This window comes from Podarcis tiliguerta (assembly GCF_965153285.1).
Source record: "Podarcis tiliguerta genome assembly, chromosome: 7".
NCBI lineage: Eukaryota > Metazoa > Chordata > Lepidosauria > Squamata > Lacertidae > Podarcis > Podarcis tiliguerta.
This window is the reverse complement of record NC_139540.1, coordinates 1,309,266-1,325,155: the sequence shown is the minus strand read 5'-3', so window position 1 is coordinate 1,325,155 and position 15,890 is coordinate 1,309,266. Positions and strand designations below refer to the sequence as shown.

At 47.8% G+C, this 15,890-nt stretch overlaps 1 long non-coding RNA gene across 1 annotated transcript; it reads right to left on the bottom strand.

The window, feature by feature from the left end:
• Positions 1-3,802: 3,802 nt before the first annotated feature.
• On the bottom strand, positions 3,803-10,458 carry LOC310681405. Its single transcript, XR_014513252.1, has 3 exons — positions 10,366-10,458; positions 8,033-8,121; positions 3,803-3,960 (listed from the first exon to the last, which is right to left on the bottom strand). It is a non-coding gene; the product is annotated as an uncharacterized lncRNA (long non-coding RNA).
• Positions 10,459-15,890: the final 5,432 nt, after the last annotated feature.

Below are 15,890 nucleotides of genomic sequence, written 5' to 3'. Positions count from 1 at the left end.
AAAGGCTATTATCAGACAATATATCCTCTCCTGCATCCCTGAACATTCCCACAATATGTAGTCTGAGAAAAATTATTTTAAGGACCCATGAAGGGGATAGGGGGAAGCGGAGTGATTCAGAGAATCTCATATATAGATATGGTAAAAGTTTTTTCGGTTCATTATTTTAAATTTGTTCTTGCAAAAACCAATAAAAATACTTCACAAAAAAGAAAATAATCTGATAGACTGTTTCTGAGTCTGGAGATCCCATAGCCATCATGATCAAGAGCCATACAATGAACAAGCATGAATGGAGCTGATTAATGCTGCAGTTGCTTCTCTCTGGCACAGGCAAAATCCTAGACTCTCTGGGTTTCCAGGGCCCAATAAGTCAACTGAAGAGACGAAGGAAGCCCACTCAATGAAAATTTATTGGAGAGACAACATCAGTTTCATCACTTTGCCCTCCCCTCAAAGGTGTGGACCTCTAGCACTGGTCTTCTGCCTTGGTGCCATAGACCTCTACCTCACACAAGGTCAAGTACTCTTCAAGGTCAGGGATCTGGACACTCACATAGCGGCCCTTGAGCCAATCACAGTTGAAGACACTGATGGTTCCACTGCTGGTGTCTGTGATGGTCCCACAGCTGCAGGGAAAGAAAGAAAGTCACCTGTAGGGTGGGATCCATGTGGAATCTCCATCCTAGGCTGTGGAGAAATGCACTCCTAAACTTACAGTGTTTCTAATGATACCACAACAATGCGCTCTCCCTCTAACGCTGGCCTCCTGGGTGGATCTCATATCATTCGCGAATGTTGCTGCTACCTGTCATTGTAGTCTAGACTAAATATTCCAAAATAACTACCACCTGCTTGTTCCGTCTCTGTTCCCAGCCCCAAACGGGGACCAGAGCCACTGTTCTGCCCAGAAGAGCATGGTTTAAAAAGGAGGCAGAACCCTCGATTTCTCCTACTCCCTAATTTGGACTACAAATTGGAACTCTTAAGACGTCATCAGTCCACATATCTGCCATGGACTGGCTGGATGCAGAGAAGCGGTGGGATACATCAGCTGGAGGACCCCCGAGGGAACCCCCAGGGGAAGAAGGCTCAGGGTCAGGGGACTGGTGGTGGGACAATGATACATGGGGACAGAGAGAAGAGGGAGCAGACTGGGAGCAGGAGGAGGAGGTGTTGAAGAGGCAACAGGATTTTGTGAGCAGGAAGAGGCTGTGGCAGACAGAAGTCCAGACTCAGAGGCAGGAGAGGAGGCGCCTAGGAGACAGAGATGAGGCCGGCTGTGGGAGAATCCAGGTGTCTCCCCCTCCTCCTGCAACCAGCTCCCCACCCCCTTGGTCTCCCAGAACACACAGAGAAATGAAAAGAGCAGAGGAGAGATTGGTTGTGCACAGATGCAGTCTCCAATTGCTTGGGGGAAACCCTGGAGCAGAGGGGACTGTGGGAAATCAGGGACCTTCAGTCCTGGCAATTGCCAGTGTGGTGTAGTGGTTAAGAGCGGTAGTCTCGTAATCTGGGGAACCGGGTTCGCGTCTCCACTCCTCCACATGCAGCTGCTGGGTGACCTTCGGCTAGTCACACTTCTTTGAAGTCTCTCAGCCCCACTCACCTCACAGAGTGTTTGTTGTGGGGGAGGAAGGGAAAGGAGAATGTTAGCCGCTGTGAGACTCCTTAAAGGGAGTGAAAGGCGGGATATCAAATCCAAACTCTTCTTCTTCTTGCCTCCTTAGGGCAAGACCTACTGGGCAGAGTTCCTGAGATCACCAGCCCTGCGCTTTCTTGGTTCTTTGAATAAAAGTGGAACGCTCAGGAACCAAGAGGACAAGAACTTTTTTTAAAAAGTTGGGGGAAATTTATAATTTATTGAAGAGAGCATTGTTAGCAAATGGGAACATTAGCAGGATGTTAATCTTACTTGTAAGGTAACAAAGATTATGGATAAATAGATGGACACAAAATGTGGATAATGGATTGATGTGCAGTTGCAAGTGTAGGCATTAGACCAATGGAGGGGGCAGGGGATGTCATGAGATTCAGATAAATCTCTTTATATGGATTTGTAAATGATTTTGCTGTAAAACTATATTTGTAAAATCAAATAAATATGAGAGAGAGAGAGAGAGAGAGAGAGAGTTAACTTCAATGACCGTGGTGGTTTTTTACAAAATTGCTGACCTACTCCTGACACCAGTTCCTGACATACATCAAATTATATTGGATGTATTCTGGGGTGTCTTTGTTGTCGGAATATCCATACGACCGAGCTAGTCCTCCGGTTGTGTCTTCAGAATCTCCTCCGACGGTGGAGATTCTGAGGACACAACCCACTAGTCACTCTTCTCCACATCCTGGAGAAGAGTGACTAGTGGGGTGCCACAGGGTTCTGTCTTGGGCCCGATCTTATTCAACATCTTTATCAATGACTTGGATGATGGACTCAAGGGCATCCTGATCAAATTTGCAGATGACACCAAACTGGGAGGGGTGGCTAACACCCCAGAGGACAGGATCACACTTCAAAATGACCTTGACAGATTAGAGAACTGGGCCAAAACAAACAAGATGAATTTTAACAGGGAGAAATGTAAAGTATTACACTTGGGCAAAAAAAAAATGAGAGGCACAAATACAAGATGGGTGACACCTGGCTTGAGAGCAGTACATGTGAAAAGGATCTAGGAGTCTTGGTTGACCACAAACTTGACATGAGCCAACAGTGTGACGCGGCAGCTAAAAAAGCCAATGCAATTCTGGGCTGCATCAATAGGAGTATAGCATCGAGATCAAGGGAAGTAATAGTGCCACTGTATTCTGCTCTGGTCAGACCTCACCTGGAGTACTGTGTCCAGTTCTGGGCACCACAGTTCAAGAAGGACACTGACAAACTGGAACGTGTCCAGAGGAGGGCAACCAAAATGGTCAAAGGCCTGGAAACGATGCCTTATGAGGAACGACTAAGGGAGCTGGGCATGTTTAGCCTGGAGAAGAGGAGGTTAAGGGGTGATATGATAGCCATGTTCAAATATATGAAAGGATGTCACATAGAGGAGGGAGAAAGGTTGTTTTCTGCTGCTCCAGAGAAGCGGACACGGAGCAATGGATCCAAACGACAAGAAAGAAGATTCCACCTAAACATTAGGAAGAACTTCCTGACAGTAAGAGCTGTTCGACAGTGGAATTTGCTGCCAAGGAGTGTGGTGGAGTCTCCTTCTTTGGAGGTCTTTAAGCAGAGGCTTGACAACCATATGTCAGGAGTGCTCTGATGGTGTTTCCTGCTTGGCAGGGGGTTGGACTCGATGGCCCTTGTGGTCTCTTCCAACTCTAGGATTCTATGAGTCTATGCTGATTAACGACCTAAGCCTTTGATGAGGCTTCAGGCACATTCCCCCATTCCGCAGAGTACCCGGACAGCAGAAGGAGTCGAAATATGTGCTACATCGCTCCATTTTATTTCTAACTACGCAGGACAGAAAAGAATATGCATCTGCTCTCTGTGAAAGGCAGAGAACCAACTGAAACAAAGAAACAGGAAACCAGTAACATCAACATCCGTCTCCCGTGAGAGTCTGGAATATAAACAGAGTCTTGTGACTCCAAACACTGCACAGTGGCGTAACAGAAACCTAACATTTGTTACAGGGATTGAGGGTGTGGGAAATGGAACTTACAGGGCGTTGGACTTGCTACGGTGAGCCATATTGTTGCCCACACGGATCTCAGCTCCCCGGAGTCTGTTGCCGCAGCAGTCCTCGCGGTTTTTCACCACCACGGCCGAGATGGCATACTCATCGCCCAGGTCCACGTACCACCAGGGGTCCCTTTCCTTCTGCGTGTGGGTGCAGGAGCCCAAGGTGAAGTGCCCGTTACAATTCCCGTCCACAGCTTTGATTCCTCCTGTAAAAATCTCATGTCGGTAGATGGAGGACTGGAAGGCTGGGCGGCCTTTGGCCAAGTTGTGAGCTGGAGCATGATGGGAAGGAGATGGAGGGAGAATAAATGGTTAGAGAGTTATACAGCCTCCATGGAAGCTCCTCTCTGGACAAGAACAGGGAGCAGCAGAGACCGGGGGAAGCTTTGCAAAGCCTTTCAGGAGACCCACTTCCAGTGATCAAAGAAGCTGCAGCAGAAGAGGGAGGAATATCGCCACACTGATATTAAAATAGTTGCATTTCCAGATTTCGATTTTTCATGGCCCTCCAACCAAGAGGTGAGGCTCTGCGGTGTTTAAAGGCTTTTAAACTACCTTGGTAGAAAAGTAAGCTGAACAAGCTCAGAGACGGGCCTTCTGCAACCTTGGAATGGCTATCAAAGGCGGCCAATGTTCATGCCCTCTTCCCACCTCCCTGCATTTTGGGGGAAGCCCAGTCCTGCAATAAGCTGGTGGTGCTGAGAGCCAGAGGCTGAGTTTGGTCATTTCTCCTGCAACCTGACGCACCTCGCAGGGCTCTTGTGAGGATAAAACGGGGGTTGTCATTGTGCAGTGTAAGGGCAGGACAAAATCGCAGCGACAACAAAGAGGTTGCGCTCATTTACTCCCAATGAAAATTACATCTGAACGTGTTGTTGGAGATTTCAAGAGTGTGTTGATCTTCTGCCATCCTCGAGTCTCTCCCAGCACCTTCACCCTCATTTCACCTCTACCAAGCTAGAGGTCGCATTGGGCAAATCGGAAATGTCAAAGTGCTCCGGTTCCCCCTCCTTCTCCCCAAGCAGTCTTGAAGGATAATGCAGCATATAGTCCTACGAGGACCATCTTGGTACTGAGAACGAAGGCACACTGAACATACTCAGAGACCGGTCCTCTCCAGCCTTGGCATTGATGTCAAAGGATGGCAATAGTCATGGCCCTCCCTCTCCCCAGACACATTTTTGAGGGTGCCCAGTTGTGCAATGGGTTGGTGGTTCTGAGAGCTGGAGACAGCGCCATCAGGGTGTCTCTTGGAAACAGCAGCCACCTCGGTGCTGCATCCTCTCCTCTGCCTGGGGATGGAAGAGCCTCAGTCTGAACACATAAAGGGAGGAATCTGCTGGATGGGGCCCTTCCCAACCAAAGGAATGCACATGACGAAGAAGAAGAAGAAGAGTTTGGATTTGATATCCCGCCTTTCACTCCCTTTAAGGAGTCTCAAAGCGGCTAACATTCTCCTTTCCCTTCCTCCCCCACAACAAACACTCTGTGGGGTGAGTGGGGCTGAGAGACTGTGACTGGCCCAAGGTCACCCAGCAGCTGCATGTGGAGGAGCGGAGACGCGAACCCGGTTACCCAGATTACGTGACTACCGCTCTTAACCACTACACCACACTGGCTCTCGAACAATGGTTAACTCTTTATTATCAAAGAGAACGCGGTTGCTGCTGCAGCTCTGGAGACCTAGGCGTGCCAGTTGAGCATCTCAGTAGGTATTTCCAGGTCCGCGCTTTAGGGAGCGATTGCAGCAACAGCAACTGCCTCCGACTCCTCAATGCCTTCTTTGCCTCAGTCTTCTCCGATAAAGAAAACAATGCCCGACCTGAAGAATTTGGAGCAAATGATTCAGCAGAGGAAACACAGCCCAGAATAACTAAGGAGATAGTACAAGAATACTTGGCTAGTTTAGATGTATTCAAGTCTCCAGGGCCAGATGAACTGCATCCAAGAGTATTAAAAGAACTGGCAGATGTGATCTCAGAACCGCTGGCAGTCATCTTTGAGAATTCCTGGAGAACAGGCGAAGTCCCGGCAGACTGGAGGAGGGCAAATGTTGTCCCTATTTTCAAAAAGGGGGAAAGAGAGGACCCAAATAATTACCGCCCAGTCAGTCTGACATCAATACCAGGGAAGATTCTGGAGCAGATCATTAAGCAAACAGTCTGTGAGCACCTAGAAAGGAATGCTGTGATCACCAATAGTCAGCATGGATTTCTGAAAAATAAGTCCTGTCAGACTAACCTGATCTCGTTTTTTGACAAAATTACAAGCCTGGTAGATGAAGGGAACGCAGTGGATGTAGCCTACCTTGATTTCAGCAAGGCATTTGACAAGGTGCCCCATGATATTCTTGTAAAGAAGCTGGTAAAATGCGGTCTTGACTATGCTACCACTCAGTGGATTTGTAACTGGCTGACTGACCGGACCCAAAGGGTGCTCATCAATGGTTCCTCTTCATCCTGGAGAAGAGTGACTAGTGGGGTGCCACAGGGTTCTGTCTTGGGCCCGGTCTTATTCAACATCTTTATCAACGACTTGGATGATGGACTCAAGGGCATCCTGATCAAATTTGCAGATGACACCAAACTGGGAGGGGTGGCTAACACCCCAGAGGACAGGATCACACTTCAAAACGACCTTGACAGATTAGAGAACTGGGCCAAAACAAACAAGATGAATTTTAACAGGGAGAAATGTAAAGTATTGCACTTGGGCAAAAAAAATGAGAGGCACAAATACAAGATGGGTGACACCTGGCTTGAGAGCAGTACATGTGAAAAGGATCTAGGAGTCTTGGTTGACCACAAACTTGACATGAGCCAACAGTGTGACGCGGCAGCTAAAAAAGCCAATGCAATTCTGGGCTGCATCAATAGGAGTATAGCATCGAGATCAAGGGAAGTAATAGTGCCACTGTATTCTGCTCTGGTCAGACCTCACCTGGAGTACTGTGTCCAGTTCTGGGCACCACAGTTCAAGAAGGACACTGACAAACTGGAACGTGTCCAGAGGAGGGCAACCAAAATGGTCAAAGGCCTGGAAACGATGCCTTATGAGGAACGTCTAAGGGAGCTGGGCATGTTTAGCCTGGAGAAGAGGAGGTTAAGGGGTGATATGATAGCCATGTTCAAATATATGAAGGGATGTCACATGGAGGAGGGAGAAAGGTTGTTTTCTGCTGCTCCAGAGAAGCGGACACGGAGCAATGGATCCAAACTACAAGAAAGAAGATTCCACCTAAACATTAGGAAGAACTTCCTGACAGTAAGAGCTGTTCGACAGTGGAATTTGCTGCCAAGGAGTGTGGTGGAGTCTCCTTCTTTGGAGGTCTTTAAGCAGAGGCTTGACAACCATATGTCAGGAGTGCTCTGATGGTGTTTCCTGCTTGGCAGGGGGTTGGACTCGATGGCCCTTGTGGTCTCTTCCAACTCTATGATTCTATGATTCTATGATTCTATGACTCTTGCCTCCTGGTGGGAACAGTTCCTACCAAATCACTGACCCCCTCCCCTTCTCCTGAGTTAGGCAGCAGTCCCTCTTCCCCTGGCTCACGGTCAGCAGTATCCTGCCAGTCCCCGGCACGAAATCCCTGTAAGCCTCTGTCGAAACAAAATAAAAAAATTCCTTCCAGCAGCACCTTAGAGACCAACTAAGTTCGTTATTGGTATGAGCTTCTGTGTGCATGCACACTTCTTCAGATACACTGAAACAGAAGTCGTCAGCAGGTTTACCACATCTATCAGGCAATCACCCATTCCCACCACCCTTCTGAGTGATACCCCTCCCCACCCTCTCACTATATAGAAGGGTCTGGTGACTTCTGCTTCAGTGTATCTGAAGAAGTGTGCATGCACACGAAAGCTCATACCACGAACAAACTTAGCTGGTCTAAAGCACGCCAGTGCAAGTAGATAAATAGGTACCACTCCAGCAGGAAGGTAAACGGCGTTTCCGTGCGCTGCTCTGGTTCGCCAGAAGCGGCTTAGTCATGCTGGCCACATGGCCCGGAAGCTGTACGCCGGCTCCCTCGGCCAATAAAGCGAGATGAGCGCCACAACCCCAGAGTCGGCTATGACTGGACCTAATAGTCAGGGGTCCCTTTACCTTTTTAAGTTGCTACTGGAAGGAATTTTTTTATTCTGTTTTGACTATGGCAGACCAACACGGCTACCTACCTGTAGCTGTAAGCCTTTGGTTAACTTTTCCATGAATAAATTTGATTTCCCCACTGGATGAGATGTCACCAGTTTGGGGAGGAATAGGAATGCTTTGGCGGTGGTGGAGAGAAGTATCATTTGGGTTGGGGTCTGACCCACAGGTAAGCCCCCCCTTAGCAGCTCTTACCACTTTGCCATTCATTCATGCAGTTCCGGGCATCCCCACGTGCTGCCAGGAGCGCCAGGGCCAGGGGCCAAGTCCAGGTGATGAGCATCCTGCAAGCGGGGAATGGAGACAGCCGTGAGGAGGAGCCATTGCTGAAGCCATTGCTGAAGTCTCTGCCTCCCTTTTGCACGAGGAACAGGAAGAAGGTGGGCTGAGAGCTGGCTAGGAATTCTAAGAGGAGGCCTTGAGATGAATCAAAGGCACTCCTCAAATGGCCAGGAGCATTTTAAGGCAAGTGGTCAGTCCTCCTTGGTAGCATGGATGAAGGAGACAAGTCCTCTGTTTAAGGGGGCAGATCAAGGGTGCTGGACCAAGAAAGAAGGTTAGCTGATAGCCCTAAGAGGCCTAAGAGGGAATAAGGTTAAAGACAAGGCAGGCAGGTAAATTAGGATCGCCAGCGGACAGTCTGGCATGTCTACGCTACACTTTGAAGAAGCACAAACTCAGGACGAAAGGGAGAAACATGCTAAGAGGAAGGCACACTTGGCAAACCCTCATTGTGATCAGTGTACCAGCTGTGGAAGGACACGTGGATCCAGAATTGGCCTCCACAGTCACCTACGGAATCACTGTGAAGACCATGTTTTCATGGAAGACAATTTTAATCCTCTACGAGGGATTGCTAAAGAAGAAGTATTGTTTTATTCTAGTTCCTTCTTGCTTAACATCAATAATAATAATAATAATAATAATAATAATAATAATAATAATTTATTATTTATACCCCGCCCATCTGGCTGGGCCTCCCCAGCCGCTCTGGGCGGCTTCCAAAAAAATATTAAAATACTGTAATACATCAAACATTAAAAGCTTCCCTAAATAGGGCTGCCTTCAGATGTCTTCTAAAAGTCTGGTAGTTGTTGTTCTCTTTGACATCTGGTGGGAGGGCGTTCCACAGGGATGGAGCCACTACCGAGAAGGCCCTCTGCCTGGTTCCCTGTAACTTGGCCTCTCGCAGTGAGGGAACCGCCAGAAGGCCCTCGGTGCTGGACCTCAGTGTCCGGGTAGAACGATGGGGGTGGAGATGCTCCTTCAGATATACTGGACCGAGGCCATTTAGGGCTTTCAAGGTCAGCACCAACACTTTGAATTGTGCTCGTACTGGGAGCCAATGTAGGTCTTTCAAGACCGGTGTTACATGGTCTCGGCGGCCGCTCCCAGTCACCAGTCTAGCTGCCGCATTCTGGATTAGTTGCAGTTTCTGGGTCACCTTCAAAGGTAGCCCCACATAGAGTGCATTGCAGTAGTCCAAGCGGGAGATAAGCAGAGCATGCACCACTCTGGCGAGACAGTCCGCAGGCAGATAGGGTCTCAGCCTACGTGCCAGATGGAGCTGGTAAACAGCTGCCCTGGACACAGATTTGAGCTGTGCCTCCATGGACAGCTGTGAGTCCAAAATGACTCCCAGGCTGCACACCTGGTCCTTCAGGGGCACAGTTACCCCATTCAGGACCAGGGAATCTTCCACACCTGCCTGCCTCCTGTCCCCCAAAAACAGTACTTCTGTCTTGTCAGGATTCACCCTCAATCTGTTAGCCGCCATCCATCCTCCAACCGCCTCCAGACACTCACACAGGACCTTCACCGCCTTCACTGGTTCTGATTTAAAAGAGAGGTAGAGCTGGGTATCATCCGCATACTGATGAACACCCAGCCCAAACCTCCTGATGATCTCTCCCAGCGGCTGCATGTACGGTAAATGTTGAAAAGCATGGGGGAGAGGACAGAACCCTGAGGCACCCCACAAGTGAGAGCCCTGGGGTCTGAAAACTCATCCCCCACCACCACTTTCTGAACACGGCCCAGGAGGAAGGAGCGGAACCACTGTATGACAATGCCCCCAGCTCCCAGCCCCTCAAGACGGTCCAGAAGGATGTTATGGTCGATGGTATCAAACGCTGCTGAGAGATCCAGCAGAACTAGGAAACAGCTCTCACCTTTGTCCCTAGCCCACCGGAGATCATCAACCAGTGCGACCAAGGCAGTTTCAGTCCCATGATGTGGCCTGAATCCTGATTGGAAGGGATCCAAATGGTCCGCTTCTTCCAGGAGTGCCTGGAGTTGTTCAGCAACCACTTGCTCAATCACCTTGCTCAATCACCATAAGAACTGTCCCTCTCCAGAGGAATAGAAATACCTAACAGACTTCTAGCCTGCCTTCAAAAAATACTTTTTTCTGGACTCAAAGCCTTGAAAGTTATATTGGCTTCAAACCAGATTGAACATCCAGTATAGATATGCCCATTCAAGCTCTGGACTTCAGACATCACATCCAATGGGCTCCCCCAACTCACTTTGGCTCTCTCTCTTGGGGTCAGCAGAGGTCTCTGTTGTCCTTCCTGGTGGGTCAGCAGCCACAGGTTCTTTCCCCCAAACTGGCTTAAGAGATCTCCTTGCTTCCACCTGAGTTCTGGATCTTCTATTTGGCAGTCCTGGTTTTATCCTCTTCTGAAGGGGCAGCTCCTGCCTGGCTCAGAATTACCCAGCCAATCGGAGAGATGTTGATACCAGAATTGAGCCCATCAATATCAGGTTTCTGTATCCTTCTTCCAACTGGGCTTATGCGGTTGCTGACTCTCTCCCAAGAGGAAATAACATTTTGTTAAGGGTTGTATTACTTAATCCACAATAGCCAACAGCCAAGAGCAAGGAAGAAGTTGCATATTTATGGGCAGGTGAGAAGTTTATCTTGATGCCCTCAACTGCTACAAGGTGTGCATCTGAGCCCACATGCATGTCCAGCCCTCGCGGGTGTTCAACAACAGCTTTGGGAGGACCAAGATCTTTTGCTGGAATTTGTATGTGTGTCCAGTATATGTACGTGTTTGTCATGGATGCACAGGAATGGTGGAAGGAACCAGCTGGAGAACCACCAGCGGAAGAAGGCTCAGAGCCCAGGGAATGGTGATGGGACAATGAGGAGTGGTCAGAGGGAGAAGACTGAGAAGAGGAGGTGTTGGAAGCTGAAGTGGTAACAGGGTTTGGTGAGCAGGAAGAGTCTGTGGCAGAGAGAAGTTCAGACCAGGCCAAGAGGCAGAGTTGAGTCAGGCTGCTGAAGAGTCATGGGTGTCTCCCCCTTCTTGTGCTGATCCCGTGGGTTACCCGAGAGGCGAGATCCAAGTCCAGTCCTTGGTCAAGGTGCAATGGGGAGGCAGTCCGTAGTAGCAGAAGCTGGGTGCAGGGCAGGGAGCCAGGTGAAGTCAGGAACAGGCTTGCAAGCAGGGAGCCAGGGCGGAAAGCAGGACAGGGTCCAGGCAGGAACAGGCAACCAACAATTTTGCTCCCGCAAAAACGGGTTGTCCCCAAAAACAGAGTTTGCATGAAGTTCATGTTATTCCAACTTATTTTCCAGCCTGACAATCAAAATACCTGATAATGGCCCTTTCTAGCCTGTTTTTTAAATATATATATTTTTATTAGTTTTCAGTTACAATCCAATAATAGCCTCATTATAACAATACCAATTTATAATACAATTATTAATAACAATCATTCAAATAACAAATTAAATAATTTAGATAAAGTGGCCCCCACATACTAGATTTGATAGATTTCTTTATTTATGCGTTCCAAAATCTTATTAATTTCCACTACATTCTGGTCATAATAATAATCCCTTATTCAACAACTGCAATATTAATAACTTCTATTTATGTTGACACATTAAATGATTTATAAAACTGCAAGTGAGGAACTCAGAGCCAGGGCTTTCTCGGCTGCGGCCCCAATCTGGTGGAGCGCTCTGTCCCAAGAGACCAGGGCCCTGCGGGACTTGACATCTTTCCGCAGGGCCTGCAAGACAGAGCTGTTCCACCAGGCCTTTGGCCAAGGCACAGCCTGACCCCCTCTCTCCTTCTGTAATCCTCATAGAACTCTAGCCCAGTGGTTGCCATTCATTTGACTCTGAACTGATTTTAGAATGAATTGATTTTAGAATGCATTTCAATTACTTGATTGTGATTTTATGTAAACTGTGTTATTTTTACTGTTGTTAGCCGCTCTGAGCCCGGCTTTGGCTGGGGAGGGCGGGATATAAATAAAATTTTATTTTATTATTATTATATCCTTGTTCTTCCTGTGTGTGGCAATTATTCTGTCCATGGTATTTCTTCCTGTCCTTGTAAGATGTTATGTCTTTCTTTCCCCTGATTGTTGCTGATATCCATCATGCCTTGGGCAGAGCTGCTATCCCATTGTTGTTCCAGAAATTTCCATTGCTCAGTCCCAGGCTTCGTTGTTTTGCAACTTTAACAACAGCAGCAAAAGTCACTCTGTCCCAATAAATAACGTGTTTTCACAATTTTCCCTCTCAGCCTGGGAAGAAGAGTGGTCTGTCGAACTGCAGATGACTCAATAAAGAACCTTATCAGTTCCTTGGCAGCTCACAGACTCCTTTCCTCCTTTCTTCCAACTGAAGATAAAGGAGCAATTATACTTTCAATTAAATTAAATTCCAAGTCCTCTTAGCATTATTCAGTTCACTCCGTAAATAATAAAGGATGGGGAAGAGTCAGCTCTAAGTTTCCATTGTAAACCTTTTGCAAAATAGAGCTTCCCTCTCTTTTCCCTTTTTTTACACACATAGTTCCATTTGGTGCTATATTCCATATTTATAATCCAATTTCTTCCATCCTCGCTTGGACGAATATAATTTGAACTAACATCCAGAGGAGGGTTGCCGAATCATAAATTTAGAGAAGAAAACTTTAAATAAAGAAACCCTAGGCTCCTGTTGCCCCACCGTCTTTTCTCAAATTCAGCCCTTAAAATCCTTGCAGTTTGTTTTGTTCTGCAGTTTGTGATCTCATCTCTTCCAGCATGCACCTGTACTTTAGTTCAATTAAGCTCTAATTAACAGGAGAACCTCTGCTTCTGAATGGCAGCGTTGGAGGGTTTTTGACAGGTGAAGTGCTTTTGCACTCAGCGCCTCCCTGCCCCCCCCCCCCACATCCCATGCCAGAGCAAGAGCCAGGTACTGAGACGAACAGCGAGTGAAGCCCGTTCCCCCCTGTCCCGGGGGGGGGGGGGGGATTTGCAAGGATAATTACCCTCAATCATCCTTGTGTTTCTTTCGCCAATGATTTCCCACTGTCATGGGAGCTGCCTCCCTTAAAGCAGAGCAGAACCGAAAGCCACCTTTCTAGCCTGTTTGAGACATTCTTAAAAATGGTGGCCACCTTGGCTCCCAAACCCATTGTCATGATCCCTTCTTCATACACTGAATATGCTCCTTTGACAGCTCTGCTCTTAATCGATACTTGCAGAGTGGAGGCCCATTCAGTTTTTCCTGTTACATGACTTGAGAGGGTCTCCGAGGTTAACTGGGGGGTAAATGTGGCTGCTGTATTGCTTTCTGTTTCAGACATGTGGTTTATGTGCTTATGTATGTGCAGTTACTTTGTGTACTTAGGACACCCTAGAATTCTATTAACAATGGCTACAAATAGGTAAGGGATGCGGCTGGTGCTGTGGGTTAAACCACAGAGCCTAGGACTTGCTGATCAGAAGGTCGGCAGTTCGAATCCCCGCGACGGGGTGAGCTCCCGTTGCTCGGTCCCTGCTCCTGCCAACCTAGCAGTTCAAAAGCACGTCAAAAGTGCAAGTAGATAAATAGGTACCGCTCTGGCGGGAAGGTAAACGGCGTTTCTGTTCGCCAGAAGCGGCTTAGAAATGCTGGCCACATGACCTGGAAGCTGTACACCCGCTCCCTCGGCCAGAGATAATTCCATAGTCTGTCTGTGAGCACTTAGAAAAGGATGCTGTGATTACTAAGACCCAGCATGGGTTTTGCAAAAACAAGTTCTGCCAGACAACAACACAACTCTACAGTTCTGTAAATCTCATTTCTTTTTTTCCTGCAGTTACAAGCCTGTCTTCCACTGCCTCCCGCACTTTGGTCAAACTCATGTTTGTAGCTTTGAGAACACTGTCCCACCATCTCATCCTCTGCCTTCCCTTTCTCCTTGTGCCCTCCATCTTTCCCAACATCAGGGTCTTTTCCAGGGAGTCTTCTCATGAGGTGGCCAAAGTATTGGAGCCTCAGCTTCAGGATTTGTTCTTCCAGTGAGCACTCAGGGCTGATTTCCTTCAGAATGGAGAGGTTTGATCTTCTTGCAGTCCATGGGACTCTCAAGAGTCTCCTCCAGCACCAGAATTCAAAAGCATTAATTCTTCGGCGATCAGCCTTCTTTATGGTCCAGCTCTCACTTCCATACATTACTACTGGGAAAACCATAGCTTTAACTATACTGACCTTTGTTGGCAAGGTGATGTCTCTGCTTTTTAAGATGCTGTCTAGGTTTGTCATTGCTTTCCTCCCAAGAAGCAGGCGTCTCTTAATTTCGTGGCTGCTGTGATCAATCATGTAACATAACCCATGATTGATCACTGCAGATGGTGACAGCAGCCACGAAAGTAAGATCATGTAACATAACCCATGCTAAAAGAAAAAAGGGGAGCGTGTGGGTATTGTTGAATTGTTTCTTTAAATCTAAAGGTTCATCATTGTTTCACCGGATGTGTATACCTTTAAGGGGCCAGAGCAAGGGCCAGAGTAAACTAACGAGATCCAGCTTTACAGCTGTGAGGCATAGCAGGTGCTGCTGAGTTGCATTGATTAAACTGTGTTGGGAATTGGCTGCAGTATATAAGGAGCAGCACCTAGCTCTGCCATTCACCCTGGGGATGGGTTGGTGGTTGGGTCATGTTTGTTTGTAGATGTATTTGGTGTATAAGGAGTTTTTGTTTTTCTTATTAAAACCTTGTTTGAGTTATTTTTGAGTCCCTTTTTTTCTAATGCAAGGTCTCCCCAGCAAGGTCTCTGCAGCGTTACTACACTGCGAAAAGCCAACAGGTATATCCGATTTTGAAGCCTAATGGACCACAAAGTCAGGGTTCAGAGATCTGTGCCTCCTGTACATGCTCAGCCCTTTGAAATCCTATACCAGCTGAGCACAGAAATCTCTGGCCCATTCTTTAGATCCATATCCAGCTAGGCATATAGCTGATCCCTGAGGAGCAAAGTGAGGGTCCCATTGGCACTTGTGAGCTAGCAGACTATTGAAAATTTGAGGTTTAAGTACAGTTGCGGTCCAACTATTCTCTGTGGAAAAGGGAAGGGCTTTCTGAGTAAGCAAATGAGAGCCATTCTCCCAGAGATTCAAATGTTTGCAGGTGCCACTGTTTGGATATCTGAATCAGACATTCGTGTAGTGAGGTTAGGATACAAATCCTTCATGTTTGGTTAACAGTATGCAGAAGACACCCAGCTCTACTTTCAAATCAGAACCAGTGAAGGCGGTGAAGGTCCTGTGTGAGTGTCTGGAGGTGGTTGGAGGATGGATGGCGGCTAACAGATTGAGGTTGAATCCTGACAAGACAGAAGTACTGTTTTGGGGGGACAGGAGGCGGGCAGGAGTGGGGGACTCCCTGGTCCTGAAGGGAGTAACTGTGCCCCTGAAAGACCAGGTGCTCAGCCTGGGAGTCATTTTGGACTCACAGCTGTCCATGGAGGTGCAGGTCAGTTCTGTGTCCAGGGCAGCTGTCTACCAGCTCCACCTGGTATCCAGGATGAGACCCTCCCTGCCCGCAGACTGTCTTGCCAGAGTGGTGCATGCTCTAGTTATCTCCTGCTTGGTCTACTGCAATGTGCTCTACGTGGGGCTACCTTTGAAGGTGACCCAGAAACTGCAATTAATCCAGAATGTGGCACCCAGACTGGTGACTGGGAGCGGCCGCCGAGACCACATAACACCGCTCCTGAGAGATCTGCATTGGCTCCCAGTACGTTTCCGAGCACAATTCAAAGTGTTGGTGCTGA